The following is a 21,995-nucleotide window of genomic DNA, read 5'->3' on the forward strand; positions in this document are numbered from 1 at the left end:
TAGAACTAATATTATAGGAAAAAAACTGATATTTTTGATGCCTTTTCCAGGTTTTTCTTTCTAGCGGGCGCAATATTTGTCCGATTTTGATAAAATTTTGTAAGGACGTGTAAACCGAATAGAGTGAGATTCCTATCGATTTTCGAGCGAATCAATTGACTGGAAATAGATATATAGGCCAAAAACTGATATTTTTGATGTCTTTTCCAGGTTTTTTCTTTCTAGCGGGCGGAATATTTAACCGATTTTCATAAAACTTTGGAAGGACGTGTAAACCGAATAGAGTGAGACTCCTATCGATTTTCGAGCGAATCGGTTGACTGGAAGTAATATTATAGGGCAAAAAACTGATATTTTTGATGCCATTTCTAGGTTTTTTCTTTCTAGCGGGCGGAATAATTAACCGATTTTGATAAAACTTTGTAAGGACTTGTAAACCGAATAGAGTGAGGTTCCTATCGATTTTTGAGCCAATCGGTTGACTGGAACTAATATTTTAAGAAAAAAACTGATATTTTTGATGTCTTTTCCAGGTTTTTTCTTTCTAGCGGGCGGAATATTAAACCGATTTTGATAAAACTTTGTAAGGACGTGTAAACCGAATAGAGTGAGATTCCTATCAATTTTCGAGCGAATCGGTTGACTGGAACTAGAAATATAGGCCAAAAACTGATATTTTTGATGTCTTTTACAGGTTTTTTCTTTCTAGAGGGCGAAATATATGACCGATTATGATAAAACTTTGTAAGGACGTGTAAACCGAATAGAGTGAGATTCCTATCGATTTTCGAGCGAATCGGTTGACTGGAAATAGATAGATAGGCCAAAAACTGATATTTTTGATGTCTTTTCCAGGTTTTTTCTTTCTAGCGGGCGGAATATTAAACGATTTTCATAAAACTTTGTAAGGACGTGTAAACCGAATAGAGTGAGGTTCCTATCGATTTTAGAGCGAATCGGTTGACTGGAACTAGATATATAGGCCAAAAACTGATATTTTTGATGTCTTTTCCAGGTTTTTTCTTTCTAGCCGGCGGAATATTAAACGATTTTCATAAAACTTTGTAAGGACGTATAAACCGAATAGAGTGAGGTTCCTATAAGTTTTTGAGAGAATCGGTTGACTGGAACTAGATATATAGGCCAAAAACTGTTATTTTTGATGTCTTTTCCAGGTTTTTTCTTTCTAGCCGGCGGAATATTAAACGATTTTCATAAAACTTTGTAAGGACGTGTAAACCGAATAGAGTGAGATTCCTATCGATTTTCGAGGGAATTGGTTGACTGGAACTAGAAATATAGGCCAAAAACTGATATTTTTGATGCCATTTCGAGGTTTTTTCTTCTATCGGGCGGAATATTTGACCGATTTTGATAAAACTTTGTAAGGATGTGAAAACCGAATAGAGTGAGATTCCTATCGATTTTCGTGCGAATCGGTTGACTGGAACTAATAATATAGGCCAAAAACTGATATTTTTGATGTCTTTTCCAGGTTTTTTTTCTAGTGGGCTGAATACTAAACCGATTTTCATAAAACTTTGTAAGGTCTTGGTATCCGAATAGAGTAAGATTCCTATCGATTTTAGAGCGAATCGGTTGACTGGAACTAGATATATAGGCAAAAAACTGATATTTTTGATGCCTTTTCCAGGTTTTTTCTTTCTAGCGGGCGGAATATTTAACCGATTTTCGTAAAACTTTGTAAGGACGTGTAAACCGAATAAGGTGAGATTCCTATCGGTTTTCGAGCGAATCGGTTGACTGGAACTAATATTATACGAAAAAAACTGATATTTTTGATGCCTTTTCCAGGATTTTTTTTCTAGTGGGCGGAATATTAAACCGATTTTCATAAAACTTTGTAAGGTCGTGTAAACCGAATAGAGTGAGATTCCTATAAGTTTTCGAGAGAATCGGTTGTCTGGAACTAATTTTTATAGGCAAAAACTGATATTTTTGATGCCTTTTCGAGGTTTTTTCTTCTATTGGGCGGAAAATTTGACCGATTTTGATAAAACTTTGTAAGGACGTGAAAACCGAATAGAGTGTGATTCTTATCGATTTTTGAGCCAATCGGTTGACTGGAACTAATATTATAGGAAAAAAACTGATATTTTTGATGCCTTTTCCAGGTTTTTCTTTCTAGCGGGCGCAATATTTGACCGATTTTCATAAAACTTTGTAAGGTCATGTAATCCGAATAGAGTAAGATTCCTATCGATTTTGGAGCGAATCGGATGACTGGAACTATTATTATAGGAAAAAAACTGATATTTTTGATGCGTTTTCCAGGTTTTTTTTTCTAGCGGGCGGAATATTAAACCGATTTTCATAAAACTTTGTAAGGACCTGTAAACCGAAAAGAGTGAGATTCCTATAGATTTTCGAGCGAATCGGTTGACTGGAACTAGAAATATAGGCCAAAAACTGATATTTTTGATGCCTTTTCCAGGTTTTTTCTTTCTAACGGGCGGAATAATTAACCGGTTTTGATAAAACATTGTAAGGACGTGTAAACCGAATAAAGTGAGGTTCCTATCGATTTTCGAGCCAATCGGTGGACTGGAACTAATATTATAGGCAAAAAACTGATATTTTTGATGCCTCTTCCAGGTTTTTTCTTTCTAGCAGGCGGAATATTAAACCCATTTTAATAAAACTTTATAAGGACGTGAAAACCGAAGAGAGTGAGATTCCTATCGATTTTCGAGCGTATCGGTTGACTGGTATTATTATTATAGGCAAAAAACTGATATTTTTGATGCCTTTTCAAGGTTTTTTCTTTCTAGCGGGCGGAATATTTAACCGATTTTCATAAAACTTTGTAAGGTCGTGTAAACTGAATAAAGTGAGATTCCTATCGATTTTAGAGCGAATCGGTTGACTGGAACTAATATTATAGGCAAAAAACTGATATTTTTGATGCCTATTCCAGGTTTTTCTTTCTAGCGCCGCAATATTTGACCGATTTTGATAAAATTTTGTCAGGACGTGTGAACCGAATAGAGTGAGATTCCTATCGATTTTCGAGCGAATCGGTTGACTGGAAATAGATATATAGGCCAAAACGTATATTTTTGATGTCTTTTTCAGGTTTTTTCTTTCTAGCAGGCGGAATATTTAACCGATTTTGATAAATCTTTGTAAGGACGTGTAATCCGAATAGAGTGAGATTCCTATCGATTTTCGAGCGAATCGGTTGACTGGAACTAATAATATAGGCCAAAAACTGATATTTTTGATGTCTTTTCCAGGTTTTTTTTTCTAGTGGGCGGAATATTAAACCGATTTTCATAAAACTTTGTAAGGTCATGTAATCCGAATAGAGTAAGATTCCTATCGATTTTAGAGCGAATCGGTTGACTGGAACTAGATATATAGGCAAAAAACTGATATTTTTGATGCCTTTTCCAGGTTTTTTCTTTCCAGCGGGCGGAATATTTAACCGATTTTCGTAAAACTTTGTAAGGACGTGTAAACCGAATAAGGTGAGATTCCTATCGGTTTTCGAGCGAATCGGTTGACTGGAACTAATATTATAGGAAAAAAACTGATATTTTTGATGCCTTTTCCAGGTTTTTTTTTCTAGTGGGCGGAATATTAAACCGATTTTTATAAAACTTTGTAAGGTCGTGTAAACCGAATAGAGTGAGATTCCTATAAGTTTTCGAGAGAATCGGTTGACTGGAACTAATTTTTATAGGCAAAAAACTGATATTTTTGATGCCTTTTCGAGGTTTTTTCTTCTATCGGGCGGAAAATTTGACCGATTTTGATAAAACTTTGTAAGGACGTGAAAACCGAAAAGAGTGTGATTCTTATCGATTTTTGAGCCAATCGGTTGACTGGAACTTATATTATAGGAAAAAAACTAATATTTTGACGCCTTTTCCAGGTTTTTCTTTCTAGCGGGCGCAATATTTGACCGATTTTGATAAAACTTTGTAAGGACGTGTAAACCGAATAGAGTGAGATTCCTATCGATTTTCGAGCGAATCGGTTGACTGGAACTAGAAATATAGGCCAAAAACTGATATTTTTGATGTCTTTTCCAGGTTTTTTTTTCTAGTGGGCGGAATATTAAACCGATTTTCATAAAACTTTGTAAGGTCATGTAATCCGAATAGAGTACGATTCCTATCGATTTTAGAGCGAATCGGTTGACTGGAACTAGATATATAGGCAAAAAACTGATATTTTTGATGCCTTTTTCAGGTTTTTCCTTTCTAGCGGGCGGAATATTTAAGCGATTTTCGTAAAACTTTGTAAGGACGTGTAAACCGAATAAGGTGAGATTCCTATCGGTTTTCGAGCGAATCGGTTGACTGGAACTAATATTATAGGAAAAAAACTGATATTTTTGATGCCTTTTCCAGGTTTTTTTTTCTAGTGGGCGGAATATTAAACCGATTTTCATAAAACTTTGTAAGGTCGTGTAAACCGAATAGAGTGAGGGTCCTATAAGTTTTCGAGAGAATCGGATGACTGGAACTAATTTTTATAGGCAAAAAACTGATATTTTTGATGCCTTTTCGAGGTTTTTTCTTCTATCGGGCGGAAAATTTGACCGATTTTGATAAAACTTTGTAAGGACGTGAAAACCGAATAGAGTGAGATTCCTATCGATTTTCGTGCGAATCGGTTGACTGGAACTAATATTATAGGCCAAAAACTGATATTTTTGATGTCTTTTGCAGGTTTTTTCTTTCTAGCGGGCGGAATATTTAACCGATTTTCATAAAACTTTGTAAGGTCGTGTAAACTGAATAGATTGAGATTCCTATCGATTTTAGAGCGAATCGGTTGACTAGAACTAATATTATAGGAAAAAAACTGATATTTTTGATGCCTTTTCCAGGTTTTTCTTTGTAGCGGGCGCAATATTTGTCCGATTTTGATAAAATTTTGTAAGGACGTGTAAACCGAATAGAGTGAGATTCCTATCGATTTTCGAGCGAATCAGTTGACTGGAAATAGATATATAGGCCAAAAACTGATATTTTTGATGTCTTTTCCAGGTTTTTTCTTTCTAGCGGGCGGAATATTTAACCGATTTTCATAAAACTTTGGAAGGACGTGTAAACCGAATAGAGTGAGACTCCTATCGATTTTTGAGCCAATCGGTTGACTGGAACTAATATTTTAAGAAAAAAACTGATTTTTTTGATGTCTTTTCCAGGTTTTTTCTTTCTAGCGGGCGGAATATTAAACCGATTTTGATAAAACTTTGTAAGGACTTGTAAACCGAATAGAGTGAGGTTCCTATCGATTTTTGAGCCAATCGGTTGACTGGAACTAATATTTTAAGAAAAAAACTGATTTTTTTGATGTCTTTTCCAGGATTTTTCTTTCTAGCGGGCGGAATATTAAACCGATTTTGATAAAACTTTGTAAGGACGTGTAAACCGAATAGAGTGAGATTCCTATCAATTTTCGAGCGAATCGGTTGACTGGAACTAGAAATATAGGCCAAAAACTGATATTTTTGATGTCTTTTACAGGTTTTTTCTTTCTAGAGGGCGAAATATATGACCGATTATGATAAAACTTTGTAAGGACGTGTAAACCGAATAGAGTGAGATTCCTATCGATTTTCGAGCGAATCGGTTGACTGGAAATAGATAGATAGGCCAAAAACTGATATTTTTGATGTCTTTTCCAGGTTTTTTCTTTCTAGCGGGCGGAATATTAAACGATTTTCATAAAACTTTGTAAGGACGTGTAAACCGAATAGAGTGAGGTTCCTATCGATTTTAGAGCGAATCGGTTGACTGGAACTAGATATATAGGCCAAAAACTGATATTTTTGATGTCTTTTCCAGGTTTTTTCTTTCTAGCCGGCGGAATATTAAACGATTTTCATAAAACTTTGTAAGGACGTATAAACCGAATAGAGTGAGGTTCCTATAAGTTTTTGAGAGAATCGGTTGACTGGAACTAGATATATAGGCCAAAAACTGTTATTTTTGATGTCTTTTCCAGGTTTTTTCTTTCTAGCCGGCGGAATATTAAACGATTTTCATAAAACTTTGTAAGGACGTGTAAACCGAATAGAGTGAGATTCCTATCGATTTTCGAGGGAATTGGTTGACTGGAACTAGAAATATAGGCCAAAAACTGATATTTTTGATGCCATTTCGAGGTTTTTTCTTCTATCGGGCGGAATATTTGACCGATTTTGATAAAACTTTGTAAGGATGTGAAAACCGAATAGAGTGAGATTCCTATCGATTTTCGTGCGAATCGGTTGACTGGAACTAATAATATAGGCCAAAAACTGATATTTTTGATGTCTTTTCCAGGTTTTTTTTCTAGTGGGCTGAATACTAAACCGATTTTCATAAAACTTTGTAAGGTCATGTTATCCGAATAGAGTAAGATTCCTATCGATTTTAGAGCGAATCGGTTGACTGGAACTAGATATATAGGCAAAAAACTGATATTTTTGATGCCTTTTCCAGGTTTTTTCTTTCTAGCGGGCGGAATATTTAACCGATTTTCGTAAAACTTTGTAAGGACGTGTAAACCGAATAAGGTGAGATTCCTATCGGTTTTCGAGCGAATCGGTTGACTGGAACTAATATTATACGAAAAAAACTGATATTTTTGATGCCTTTTCCAGGATTTTTTTTCTAGTGGGCGGAATATTAAACCTATTTTCATAAAACTTTGCAAGGTCGTGTAAACCGAATAGAGTGAGATTCCTATAAGTTTTCGAGAGAATCGGTTGACTGGAACTAATTTTTATAGGCAAAAACTGATATTTTTGATGCCTTTTCGAGGTTTTTTCTTCTATTGGGCGGAAAATTTGACCGATTTTGATAAAACTTTGTAAGGACGTGAAAACCGAATAGAGTGTGATTCTTATCGATTTTTGAGCCAATCGGTTGACTGGAACTAATATTATAGGAAAAAAACTGATATTTTTGATGCCTTTTCCAGGTTTTTCTTTCTAGCGGGCGCAATATTTGACCGATTTTGATAAAACTTTGCAAGGACGTGTAAACCGAATAGAGTGAGATTCCTATCGATTTTCGAGCGAATCGGTTGACTGGAACTAGATATATAGGCCAATAACTGATATTTTTGATGTCTTTTCCAGGTTTTTTCTTTCTAGCGGGCGGAATATTAAACCGATTTTGGTAAAACTTTGTAAGGACGTGTAAACCGAATAGAGGGAGATTCCTATCGATTTTCGAGCGAATCGGTTGACTGGAACTAGAAATATAGACCAAAAACTGATATTTTTGATGTCTTTTCCAGGTTTTTTTTTCTAGTGGGCGGAATATTAAACCGATTTTCATAAAACTTTGTAAGGTCGTGTAAACCGAATAGAGTGAGATTCCTATCGATTTTCGTACGAATCGGTTGACTGGAACTAATATTATAGGCAAAAAACTGATATTTTTGATGCCTTTTCCACGTTTTTTCTTTCTAGCGGGCGGAATATTTAACCGATTTTCGTAAAACTTTGTAAGGACGTGTAAACCGAATAGAGTGAGATTCCTATCAATTGTCGAGCGAATCGGTTGACTGGAACTAGAAATATAGGCCAAAAACTGATATTTTTGATGTCTTTTACAGGTTTTTTCTTTCTGGAGGGCGAAATATATGACCGATTTTGATAAAACTTTGTAAGGTCGTGTAAACCGAATAGAGTGAGATTCCTATAAGTTTTCGCGAGAATCGGTTGACTGGAACTAATTTTTATAGGCAAAAAACTGATATTTTTGATGCCTTTTCGAGGTTTTTTCTTCTATCGGGCGGAAAATTTAACCGATTTTGATAAAACTTTGTAAGGACGTGAAAACCGAATAGAGTGAGATTCCTATCGATTTTCGTGCGAATCGGTTGACTGGAACTAATATTATAGGCAAAAAACTGATATTTTTGATGCCTTTTCCAGGTTTTTCTTTCTAGCGCCGCAATATTTGTCCGATTTTGATAAAACTTTGTGAGGACGTGTGAACCGAATAGAGTGAGATTCCTATCGATTTTCGAGCGAATCGGTTGACTGGAAATAGATATATAGGCCAAAACTGATATTTTTGATGTCTTTTTCAGGTTTTTTCTTTCTAGCAGGCAGAATATTTAGCCGATTTTGATAAATCTTTGTAAGGACGTGTAATCCGAATAGAGTGTGAGTCTTATCGATTTTTGAGCCAATCGGTTGACTGGAACTAATATTATAGGAAAAAAACTGATATTTTTGATGTCTTTTCCAGGTTTTTTCTTTCTAGCGGGTGGAATATTTAACCGATTTTCATAAAACTTTGTAAGGACGTGTAAACCGAATAGAGTGAGAATCCTATCGATTTTCGAGCGAATCGGTTGACTGGAAGTAATATTATAGGGCAAAAAACTGATATTTTTGATGCCATTTCTAGGTTTTTTCTTTCTAGCGGGCGGAATAATTAACCGATTTTGATAAAACTTTGTAAGGACTTGTAAACCGAATAGAGTGAGGTTCCTATCGATTTTTGAGCCAATCGGTTGACTGGAACTAATATTTTAAGAAAAAAACTGATATTTTTGATGTCTTTTCCAGGTTTTTTCTTTCTAGCGGGCGGAATATTAAACCGATTTTGATAAAACTTTGTAAGGACGTGTAAACCGAATAGAGGGAGATTCCTATCGATTTTCGAGCGAATCGGTTGACTGGAACTAGAAATATAGACCAAAAACTGATATTTTTGAAGTCTTTTTCCCAGGTTTTTTTTTCTAGTGGGCGGAATATTAAACCGATTTTCATAAAACTTTGTAAGGTCGTGTAAACCGAATAGAGTGAGATTCCTATCGATTTTCGAGCGAATTGGTTGACTGGAACTAGAAATATAGGCCAAAAACTGATATTTTTGATGCCATTTCGAGGTTTTTTCTTCTATCGGGCGGAATATTTGACCGATTTTGATAAAACTTTGTAAGGATGTAAAAACCGAATAGAGTGAGATTCCTATCGATTTTCGTGCGAATCGGTTGACTGGAAATAGATATATAGGCAAAAAACTGATATTTTTGATGCCTTTTCGAGGTTTTTTCTTCTATCGGGCGGAAAATTTAACCGATTTTGATAAAACTTTGTAAGGACGTGAAAACCGAATAGAGTGAGATTCCTATCGATTTTCGTGCGAATCGGTTGACTGGAACTAATATTATAGGCAAAAAACTGATATTTTTGATGCTTTTTCCAGGTTTTTTCTTTCTAGCGGGCGGAATAATTAACCGATTTTGGTAAATCTTTGTAAGGACGTGTAAACTGAATAGAGTGAGATTCCTATCGATTTTCGAGCGAGTCGGTTGACTGGAACTAGATATATAGGCCAAAAACTGATATTTTTGATGTCTTTTCCAGGTTTTTTCTTTCTAGCGGGCGGAATATTTAACCGATTTTCATAAAACTTTGTAAGGACGTGTAAACCGAATAGAGTGAGACTCCTATCGATTTTCGAGCGAATCGGTTGACTGGAACTAATATTATAGGGCAAAAAAGTGATATTTTTGATGCTATTTCTAGGTTTTTTCTTTCTAGCGGGCGGAATAATTAACCGATTTTGATAAAACTTTGTAAGGACTTGTAAACCGAATAGAGTGAGGTTCCTATCGATTTTTGAGCCAATCGGTTGACTGGAACTAATATTATAACAAAAAAACTGATATTTTTGACGCCTTTTCCAGGTTTTTCTTTTTAGCGGGCGCAATATTTGACCGATTTTGATAAAACTTTGCAAGGACGTGTAAACCGAATAGAGTGAGATTCCTATCGATTTTCGAGCGAATCGGTTGACTGGAACTAGATATATAGGCCAATAACTGATATTTTTGATGTCTTTTCCAGGTTTTTTCTTTCTAGCGGGCGGAATATTAAACCGATTTTGATAAAACTTTGTAAGGACGTGTAAACCGAATAGAGGGAGATTCCTATCGATTTTCGAGCGAATCGGTTGACTGGAACTAGAAATATAGACCAAAAACTGATATTTTTGATGTCTTTTCCAGGTTTTTTTTTCTAGTGGGCGGAATATTAAACCGATTTTCATAAAACTTTGTAAGGTCGTGTAAACCGAATAGAGTGAGATTCCTATCGATTTTCGTGCGAATCGGTTGACTGGAACTAATATTATAGGCAAAAAACTGATATTTTTGATGCCTTTTCCACGTTTTTTCTTTCTAGCGGGCGGAATATTTAACCGATTTTCGTAAAACTTTGTAAGGACGTGTAAACCGAATAGAGTGAGATTCCTATCAATTGTCGAGCGAATCGGTTGACTGGAACTAGAAATATAGGCCAAAAACTGATATTTTTGATGTCTTTTCCAGGTTTTTTCTTTCTAGCGGGCGGAATATTTAACCGATTTTCATAAAACTTTGTAAGGACGTGTAAACCGAATAGAGTGAGACTCCTATCGATTTTCGAGCGAATCGGTTGACTGGAACTAATATTATAGGGCAAAAAAGTGATATTTTTGATGCTATTTCTAGGTTTTTTCTTTCTAGCGGGCGGAATAATTAACCGATTTTGATAAAACTTTGTAAGGACTTGTAAACCGAATAGAGTGAGGTTCCTATCGATTTTTGAGCCAATCGGTTGACTGGAACTAATATTATAACAAAAAAACTGATATTTTTGACGCCTTTTCCAGGTTTTTCTTTTTAGCGGGCGCAATATTTGACCGATTTTGATAAAACTTTGCAAGGACGTGTAAACCGAATAGAGTGAGATTCCTATCGATTTTCGAGCGAATCGGTTGACTGGAACTAGATATATAGGCCAATAACTGATATTTTTGATGTCTTTTCCAGGTTTTTTCTTTCTAGCGGGCGGAATATTAAACCGATTTTGATAAAACTTTGTAAGGACGTGTAAACCGAATAGAGGGAGATTCCTATCGATTTTCGAGCGAATCGGTTGACTGGAACTAGAAATATAGACCAAAAACTGATATTTTTGATGTCTTTTCCAGGTTTTTTTTTCTAGTGGGCGGAATATTAAACCGATTTTCATAAAACTTTGTAAGGTCGTGTAAACCGAATAGAGTGAGATTCCTATCGATTTTCGTGCGAATCGGTTGACTGGAACTAATATTATAGGCAAAAAACTGATATTTTTGATGCCTTTTCCACGTTTTTTCTTTCTAGCGGGCGGAATATTTAACCGATTTTCGTAAAACTTTGTAAGGACGTGTAAACCGAATAGAGTGAGATTCCTATCAATTGTCGAGCGAATCGGTTGACTGGAACTAGAAATATAGGCCAAAAACTGATATTTTTGATGTCTTTTACAGGTTTTTTCTTTCTGGAGGGCGAAATATATGACCGATTTTGATAAAACTTTGTAAGGACGTGTAAACCGAATAGAGTGAGATTCCTATCGATTTTCGAGCGAATTGGTTGACTGGAACTAGAAATATAGGCCAAAAACTGATGATATTTTTGATGCCATTTGGAGGTTTTTTCTTCCATCGGGCGGAATATTTGACCGATTTTGATAAAACTTTGTAAGGACGTGAAAACCGAATAGAGTGAGATTCCTATCGATTTTCGTGCGAATCGGTTGACTGGAACTAATATTATAGGCAAAAAACTGATATTTTTGATGCCTTTTCCAGGTTTTTCTTTCTAGCGCCGCAATATTTGTCCGATTTTGATAAAACTTTGTGAGGACGTGTGAACCGAATAGAGTGAGATTCCTATCGATTTTCGAGCGAATCGGTTGACTGGAAATAGATATATAGGCCAAAACTGATATTTTTGATGTCTTTTTCAGGTTTTTTCTTTCTAGCAGGCAGAATATTTAGCCGATTTTGATAAATCTTTGTAAGGACGTGTAATCCGAATAGAGTGAGATTCCTATCGATTTTCGAGCGAATCGGTTGACTGGAACTAATAATATAGGCAAAAAACTGATATTTTTAATGCCATTTGTAGGTTTTTTCTTTCTCGCGGGCGGAATAATTAACCGATTTTGATAAAACTTTGTAAGGACGTGTAAACCGAATAGAGTGTGAGTCTTATCGATTTTTGAGCCAATCGGTTGACTGGAACTAATATTATAGGAAAAAAACTGATATTTTTGATGTCTTTTCCAGGTTTTTTCTTTCTAGCGGGTGGAATATTTAACCGATTTTCATAAAACTTTGTAAGGACGTGTAAGCCGAATAGAGTGAGAATCCTATCGATTTTCGAGCGAATCGGTTGACTGCAAGTAATATTATAGGGCAAAAAACTGATATTTTTGATGCCATTTCTAGGTTTTTTCTTTCTAGCGAGCGGAATAATTAACCGATTTTGATAAAACTTTGTAAGGACTTGTAAACCGAATAGAGTGAGGTTCCTATCGATTTTTGAGCCAATCGGTTGACTGGAACTAATATTTTAAGAAAAAAACTGATATTTTTGATGTGTTTTCCAGGTTTTTTCTTTCTAGCGGGCGGAATATTAAACCGATTTTGATAAAACTTTGTAAGGACGTGTCAACCGAATAGAGGGAGATTCCTATCGATTTTCGAGCGAATCGGTTGACTGGAACTAGAAATATAGACCAAAAACTGATATTTTTGAAGTCTTTTCCAGGTTTTTTTTTCTAGTGGGCGGAATATTAAACCGATTTTCATAAAACTTTGTAAGGTCGTGTAAACCGAATAGAGTGAGATTCCTATCGATTTTCGAGGGAATTGGTTGACTGGAACTAGAAATATAGGCCAAAAACTGATATTTTTGATGCCATTTCGAGGTTTTTTCTTCTATCGGGCGGAATATTTGACCGATTTTGATAAAACTTTGTAAGGATGTAAAAACCGAATAGAGTGAGATTCCTATCGATTTTCGTGCGAATCGGTTGACTGGAAATAGATATATAGGCCAAAAACTGATATTTTTGATGCCTTTTTCAGGTTTTTTCTTTCTAGCAGGCGGAATATTTAACCGATTTTGATAAATCTTTGTAAGGACGTCTAATCCGAATAGAGTGAGATTCCTATCGATTTTCGAGCGAATCGGTTGACTGGAACTAATAATATAGGCCAAAAACTGATATTTTTGATGTCTTTTCCAGGTTTTTTTTTCTAGTGGGCGGAATATTAAACCGATTTTCATAAAACTTTGTAAGGTCATGTAATCCGAATAGAGTAAGATTCCTATCGATTTTGGAGCGAATCGGATGACTGGAACTAATATTATAGGAAAAAAACTGATATTTTTGATGCGTTTTCCAGGTTTTTTTTTCTAGCGGGCGGAATATTAAACCGATTTTCATAAAACTTTGTAAGGACCTGTAAACCGAAAAGAGTGAGATTCCTATAGATTTTCGAGCGAATCGGTTGACTGGAACTAGAAATATAGGCCAAAAACTGATATTTTTGATGCCTTTTCCAGGTTTTTTCTTTCTAACGGGCGGAATAATTAACCGGTTTTGATAAAACATTGTAAGGACGTGTAAACCGAATAAAGTGAGGTTCCTATCGATTTTCGAGCCAATCGGTGGACTGGAACTAATATTATAGGCAAAAAACTGATATTTTTGATGCCTCTTCCAGGTTTTTTCTTTCTAGCAGGCGGAATATTAAACCCATTTTAATAAAACTTTATAAGGACGTGAAAACCGAAGAGAGTGAGATTCCTATCGATTTTCGAGCGTATCGGTTGACTGGTATTATTATTAGAGGCAAAAAACTGATATTTTTGATGCCTTTTCAAGGTTTTTTCTTTCTAGCGGGCGGAATATTTAACCGATTTTCATAAAACTTTGTAAGGTCGTGTAAACTGAATAAAGTGAGATTCCTATCGATTTTCCAGCGAATCGGTTGACTGGAACTAATAATATAGGCCAAAAACTGATATTTTTGATGTCTTTTCCAGGTTTTTTTTTCTAGTGGGCGGAATATTAAACCGATTTTCATAAAACTTTGTAAGGTCATGTAATCCGGATAGAGTAAGATTCCTATCGATTTTAGAGCGAATCGGTTGACTGGAACTAGATATATAGGCAAAAAACTGATATTTTTGATGCCTTTTCCAGGTTTTTTCTTTCCAGCGGGCGGAATATTTAACCGATTTTCGTAAAACTTTGTAAGGACGTGTAAACCGAATAAGGTGAGATTCCTATCGGTTTTCGAGCGAATCGGTTGACTGGAACTAATATTATAGGAAAAAAACTGATATTTTTGATGCCTTTTCCAGGTTTTTTTTTCTAGTGGGCGGAATATTAAACCGATTTTTATAAAACTTTGTAAGGTCGTGTAAACCGAATAGAGTGAGATTCCTATAAGTTTTCGAGAGAATCGGTTGACTGGAACTAATTTTTATAGGCAAAAAACTGATATTTTTGATGCCTTTTCGAGGTTTTTTCTTCTATCGGGCGGAAAATTTGACCGATTTTGATAAAACTTTGTAAGGACGTGAAAACCGAAAAGAGTGTGATTCTTATCGATTTTTGAGCCAATCGGTTGACTGGAACTTATATTATAGGAAAAAAACTAATATTTTGACGCCTTTTCCAGGTTTTTCTTTCTAGCGGGCGCAATATTTGACCGATTTTGATAAAACTTTGTAAGGACGTGTAAACCGAATAGAGTGAGATTCCTATCGATTTTCGAGCGAATCGGTTGACTGGAACTAGAAATATAGGCCAAAAACTGATATTTTTGATGTCTTTTCCAGGTTTTTTTTTCTAGTGGGCGGAATATTAAACCGATTTTCATAAAACTTTGTAAGGTCATGTAATCCGAATAGAGTACGATTCCTATCGATTTTAGAGCGAATCGGTTGACTGGAACTAGATATATAGGCAAAAAACTGATATTTTTGATGCCTTTTTCAGGTTTTTCCTTTCTAGCGGGCGGAATATTTAAGCGATTTTCGTAAAACTTTGTAAGGACGTGTAAACCGAATAAGGTGAGATTCCTATCGGTTTTCGAGCGAATCGGTTGACTGGAACTAATATTATAGGAAAAAAACTGATATTTTTGATGCCTTTTCCAGGTTTTTTTTTCTAGTGGGCGGAATATTAAACCGATTTTCATAAAACCTTGTAAGGTCGTGTAAACCGAATAGAGTGAGGGTCCTATATGTTTACGAGAGAATCGGATGACTGGAACTAATTTTTATAGGAAAAAAACTGATATTTTTGATGCCTTTTCCAGGTTTTTCTTTCTAGCGGGCGCAATATTTGTCCGATTTTGATAAAATTTTGTAAGGACGTGTAAACCGAATAGAGTGAGATTCCTATCGATTTTCGTGCGAATCGGTTGACTGGAACTAATATTATAGGCCAAAAACTGATATTTTTGATGTCTTTTCGAGGTTTTTTCTTCTATCGGGCGGAAAATTTGACCGATTTTGATAAAACTTTGTAAGGACGTGAAAACCGAATAGAGTGAGATTCCTATCGATTTTCGTGCGAATCGGTTGACTGGAACTAATATTATAGGCCAAAAACTGATATTTTTGATGTCTTTTGCAGGTTTTTTCTTTCTAGCGGGCGGAATATTTAACCGATTTTCATAAAACTTTGTAAGGTCGTGTAAACTGAATAGATTGAGATTCCTATCGATTTTAGAGCGAATCGGTTGACTAGAACTAATATTATAGGAAAAAAACTGATATTTTTGATGCCTTTTCCAGGTTTTTCTTTCTAGCGGGCGCAATATTTGTCCGATTTTGATAAAATTTTGTAAGGACGTGTAAACCGAATAGAGTGAGATTCCTATCGATTTTCGAGCGAATCAGTTGACTGGAAATAGATATATAGGCCAAAAACTGATATTTTTGATGTCTTTTCCAGGTTTTTTCTTTCTAGCGGGCGGAATATTTAACCGATTTTCATAAAACTTTGGAAGGACGTGTAAACCGAATAGAGTGAGACTCCTATCGATTTTCGAGCGAATCGGTTGACTGGAAGTAATATTATAGGGCAAAAAACTGATATTTTTGATGCCATTTCTAGGTTTTTTCTTTCTAGCGGGCGGAATAATTAACCGATTTTGATAAAACTTTGTAAGGACTTGTAAACCGAATAGAGTGAGGTTCCTATCGATTTTTGAGCCAATCGGTTGACTGGAACTAATATTTTAAGAAAAAAACTGATTTTTTTGATGTCTTTTCCAGGTTTTTTCTTTCTAGCGGGCGGAATATTAAACCGATTTTGATAAAACTTTGTAAGGACGTGTAAACCGAATAGAGTGAGATTCCTATCAATTTTCGAGCGAATCGGTTGACTGGAACTAGAAATATAGGCCAAAAACTGATATTTTTGATGTCTTTTACAGGTTTTTTCTTTCTAGAGGGCGAAATATATGACCGATTATGATAAAACTTTGTAAGGTCGTGTAAACCGAATAGAGTGAGATTCCTATCGATTTTCGAGCGAATCGGTTGACTGGAAATAGATAGATAGGCCAAAAACTGATATTTTTGATGTCTTTTCCAGGTTTTTTCTTTCTAGCGGGCGGAATATTAAACGATTTTCATAAAACTTTGTAAGGACGTGTAAACCGAATAGAGTGAGGTTCCTATCGATTTTAGAGCGAATCGGTTGACTAGAACTAATATTATAGGAAAAAAACTGATATTTTTGATGCCTTTTCCAGGTTTTTCTTTCTAGCGGGCGCAATATTTGTCCGATTTTGATAAAATTTTGTAAGGACGTGTAAACCGAATAGAGTGAGATTCCTATCGATTTTCGAGCGAATCAGTTGACTGGAAATAGATATATAGGCCAAAAACTGATATTTTTGATGTCTTTTCCAGGTTTTTTCTTTCTAGCGGGCGGAATATTTAACCGATTTTCATAAAACTTTGGAAGGACGTGTAAACCGAATAGAGTGAGACTCCTATCGATTTTCGAGCGAATCGGTTGACTGGAAGTAATATTATAGGGCAAAAAACTGATATTTTTGATGCCATTTCTAGGTTTTTTCTTTCTAGCGGGCGGAAAATTTGACCGATTTTGATAAAACTTTGTAAGGACGTGAAAACCGAATAGAGTGAGATTCCTATCGATTTTCGTGCGAATCGGTTGACTGGAACTAATATTATAGGCCAAAAACTGATATTTTTGATGTCTTTTGCAGGTTTTTTCTTTCTAGCGGGCGGAATATTTAACCGATTTTCATAAAACTTTGTAAGGTCGTGTAAACTGAATAGATTGAGATTCCTATGGATTTTAGAGCGAATCGGTTGACTAGAACTAATATTATAGGAAAAAAACTGATATTTTTGATGCCTTTTCCAGGTTTTTCTTTCTAGCGGGCGCAATATTTGTCCGATTTTGATAAAATTTTGTAAGGACGTGTAAACCGAATAGAGTGAGATTCCTATCGATTTTCGAGCGAATCAGTTGACTGGAAATAGATATATAGGCCAAAAACTGATATTTTTGATGTCTTTTCCAGGTTTTTTCTTTCTAGCGGGCGGAATATTTAACCGATTTTCATAAAACTTTGGAAGGACGTGTAAACCGAATAGAGTGAGACTCCTATCGATTTTCGAGCGAATCGGTTGACTGGAAGTAATATTATAGGGCAAAAAACTGATATTTTTGATGCCATTTCTAGGTTTTTTCTTTCTAGCGGGCGGAATAATTAACCGATTTTGATAAAACTTTGTAAGGACTTGTAAACCGAATAGAGTGAGGTTCCTATCGATTTTTGAGCCAATCGGTTGACTGGAACTAATATTTTAAGAAAAAAACTGATTTTTTTGATGTCTTTTCCAGGTTTTTTCTTTCTAGCGGGCGGAATATTAAACCGATTTTGATAAAACTTTGTAAGGACGTGTAAACCGAATAGAGTGAGATTCCTATCAATTTTCGAGCGAATCGGTTGACTGGAACTAGAAATATAGGCCAAAAACTGATATTTTTGATGTCTTTTACAGGTTTTTTCTTTCTAGAGGGCGAAATATATGACCGATTATGATAAAACTTTGTAAGGACGTGTAAACCGAATAGAGTGAGATTCCTATCGATTTTCGAGCGAATCGGTTGACTGGAAATAGATAGATAGGCCAAAAACTGATATTTTTGATGTCTTTTCCAGGTTTTTTCTTTCTAGCGGGCGGAATATTAAACGATTTTCATAAAACTTTGTAAGGACGTGTAAACCGAATAGAGTGAGGTTCCTATCGATTTTAGAGCGAATCGGTTGACTAGAACTAATATTATAGGAAAAAAACTGATATTTTTGATGCCTTTTCCAGGTTTTTCTTTCTAGCGGGCGCAATATTTGTCCGATTTTGATAAAATTTTGTAAGGACGTGTAAACCGAATAGAGTGAGATTCCTATCGATTTTCGAGCGAATCAGTTGACTGGAAATAGATATATAGGCCAAAAACTGATATTTTTGATGTCTTTTCCAGGTTTTTTCTTTCTAGCGGGCGGAATATTTAACCGATTTTCATAAAACTTTGGAAGGACGTGTAAACCGAATAGAGTGAGACTCCTATCGATTTTCGAGCGAATCGGTTGACTGGAAGTAATATTATAGGGCAAAAAACTGATATTTTTGATGCCATTTCTAGGTTTTTTCTTTCTAGCGGGCGGAATAATTAACCGATTTTGATAAAACTTTGTAAGGACTTGTAAACCGAATAGAGTGAGGTTCCTATCGATTTTTGAGCCAATCGGTTGACTGGAACTAATATTTTAAGAAAAAAACTGATATTTTTGATGTCTTTTCCAGGTTTTTTCTTTCTAGCGGGCGGAATATTAAACCGATTTTGATAAAACTTTGTAAGGACGTGTAAACCGAATAGAGTGAGATTCCTATCAATTTTCGAGCGAATCGGTTGACTGGAACTAGAAATATAGGCCAAAAACTGATATTTTTGATGTCTTTTACAGGTTTTTTCTTTCTAGAGGGCGAAATATATGACCGATTATGATAAAACTTTGTAAGGACGTGTAAACCGAATAGAGTGAGATTCCTATCGATTTTCGAGCGAATCGGTTGACTGGAAATAGATAGATAGGCCAAAAACTGATATTTTTGATGTCTTTTCCAGGTTTTTTCTTTCTAGCGGGCGGAATATTAAACGATTTTCATAAAACTTTGTAAGGACGTGTAAACCGAATAGAGTGAGGTTCCTATCGATTTTAGAGCGAATCGGTTGACTGGAACTAGATATATAGGCCAAAAACTGTTATTTTTGATGTCTTTTCCAGGTTTTTTCTTTCTAGCCGGCGGAATATTAAACGATTTTCATAAAACTTTGTAAGGACGTGTAAACCGAATAGAGTGAGATTCCTATCGATTTTCGAGGGAATTGGTTGACTGGAACTAGAAATATAGGCCAAAAACTGATATTTTTGATGCCATTTCGAGGTTTTTTCTTCTATCGGGCGGAATATTTGACCGATTTTGATAAAACTTTGTAAGGATGTGAAAACCGAATAGAGTGAGATTCCTATCGATTTTCGTGCGAATCGGTTGACTGGAACTAATATTATAGGCAAAAAACTGATATTTTTGATGCCTTTTCCAGGTTTTTTCTTTCTAGCGGGCGGAATAATTAACCGATTTAGGTAAATCTTTGTAAGGACGTGTAAACCGAATAGAGTGAGATTCCTATCGATTTTCGTGCGAATCGGTTGACTAGAACTAATATTATAGGAAAAAAACTGATATTTTTGATGCCTTTTCCAGGTTTTTCTTTCTAGCGCCGCAATATTTGACCGATTTTAATAAAAACTTTGTGAGGACGTGTGAACCGAATAGAGTGAGATTCCTATCGATTTTCGAGCGAATCGGTTGACTGGAACTAGAAATATAGGCAAAAAACTGATATTTTTGATGTCTTTTCCAGGTTTTTTTTCTAGTGGGCGGAATATTAAACCGATTTTCATAAAACTTTGTAAGGTCATGTAATCCGAATAGGGTACGATTCCTATCGATTTTAGAGCGAATCGGTTGACTGGAACTAGATATATAGGCAAAAAACTGATATTTTTGATGTCTTTTACAGATTTTTTCTTTCTAGAGGGCGAAATATATGACCGATTATGATAAAACTTTGTAAGGACGTGTAAACCGAATAGAGTGAGATTCCTATCGATTTTCGAGCGAATCGGTTGACTGGAAATAGATAGATAGGCCAAAAACTGATATTTTTGATGTCTTTTCCAGGTTTTTTCTTTCTAGCGGGCGGAATATTAAACGATTTTCATAAAACTTTGTAAGGACGTGTAAACCGAATAGAGTGAGGTTCCTATCGATTTTAGAGCGAATCGGTTGACTGGAACTAGATATATAGGCCAAAAACTGATATTTTTGATGCCATTTCGAGGTTTTTTCTTCTATCGGGCGGAATATTTGACCGATTTTGATAAAACTTTGTAAGGATGTGAAAACCGAATAGAGTGAGATTCCTATCGATTTTCGTGCGAATCGGTTGACTGGAACTAATATTATAGGCAAAAAACTGATATTTTTGATGCCTTTTCCAGGTTTTTCTTTCTAGCGCCGCAATATTTGACCGATTTTGATAAAACTTTGTGAGGACGTGTGAACCGAATAGAGTGAGATTCCTATCGATTTTCGAGCGAATCGGTTGACTGGAAATAGATATATAGGCCAAAACTGATATTTTTGATGTCTTTTTCAGGTTTTTTCTTTCTAGCAGGCGGAATATTTAACCGATTTTGATAAATCTTTGTAAAGACGTGTAATCCGAATAGAGTGAGATTCCTATCGATTTTCGAGCGAATCGGTTGACTGGAACTAATAATATAGGCAAAAAACTGATATTTTTGATGTCTTTTCCAGGTTTTTTCTTTCTAGAGGGCGAAATATATGACCGATTATGATAAAACTTTGTAAGGACGTGTAAACCGAATAGAGTGAGATTCCTATCGATTTTCGAGCGAATCGGTTGACTGGAAATAGATAGATAGGCCAAAAACTGATATTTTTGATGTCTTTTCCAGGTTTTTTCTTTCTAGCGGGCGGAATATTAAACGATTTTCATAAAACTTTGTAAGGACGTGTAAACCGAATAGAGTGAGGTTCCTATCGATTTTAGAGCGAATCGGTTGACTGGAACTAGATATATAGGCCAAAAACTGATATTTTTGATGTCTTTTCCAGGTTTTTTCTTTCTAGCGGGCGGAATATTAAACGATTTTCATAAAACTTTGTAAGGACGTGTAAACCGAATAGAGTGAGATTCCTATCGATTTTCGTGCGATTCGGTTGACTGGAACTAATATTATAGGCCAAAAACTGATATTTTTGATGTCTTTTGCAGGTTTTTTCTTTCTAGCGGGCGGAATATTTAACCGATTTTCATAAAACTTTGTAAGGTCGTGTAAACCGAATAGAGTGAGATTCCTATAAGTTTTCGAGAGAATCGGTTGACTGGAACTAATTTTTATAGGCAAAAAACTGATATTTTTGATGCCTTTTCGAGGTTTTTTCTTCTATTGGGCGGAAAATTTGACCGATTTTGATAAAACTTTGTAAGGACGTGAAAACCGAATAGAGTGTGATTCTTATCGATTTTTGAGCCAATCGGTTGACTGGAACTAATATTATAGGAAAAAAACTGATATTTTTGATGCCTTTTCCAGGTTTTTCTTTCTAGCGGGCGCAATATTTGACCGATTTTGATAAAACTTTGTAAGGACGTGTAAACCAAATAGAGTGAGATTCCTATTGATTTTCGAGCGAATCGGTTGACTGGAACTAGAAATATAGGCCAAAAACTGATATTTTTGATGTCTTTTCCAGGTTTTTTTTTCTAGTGGGCGGAATATTAAACCGATTTTCATAAAACTTTGTAAGGTCGTGTAAACCGAATAGAGTGAGATTCCTATAAGTTTTCGAGAGAATCGGATGACTGGAACTAATTTTTATAGGCAGAAAACTGATATTTTTGATGCCTTTTCGAGGTTTTTTCTTCTATCGGGCGGAAAATTTAACCGATTTTGATAAAACTTTGTAAGGACGTGAAAACCGAATAGAGTGAGATTCCTATCGATTTTCGTGCGAATCGGTTGACT

This window comes from Lycorma delicatula, chromosome 1 (assembly GCF_047948215.1).
Source record: "Lycorma delicatula isolate Av1 chromosome 1, ASM4794821v1, whole genome shotgun sequence".
NCBI lineage: Eukaryota > Metazoa > Arthropoda > Insecta > Hemiptera > Fulgoridae > Lycorma > Lycorma delicatula.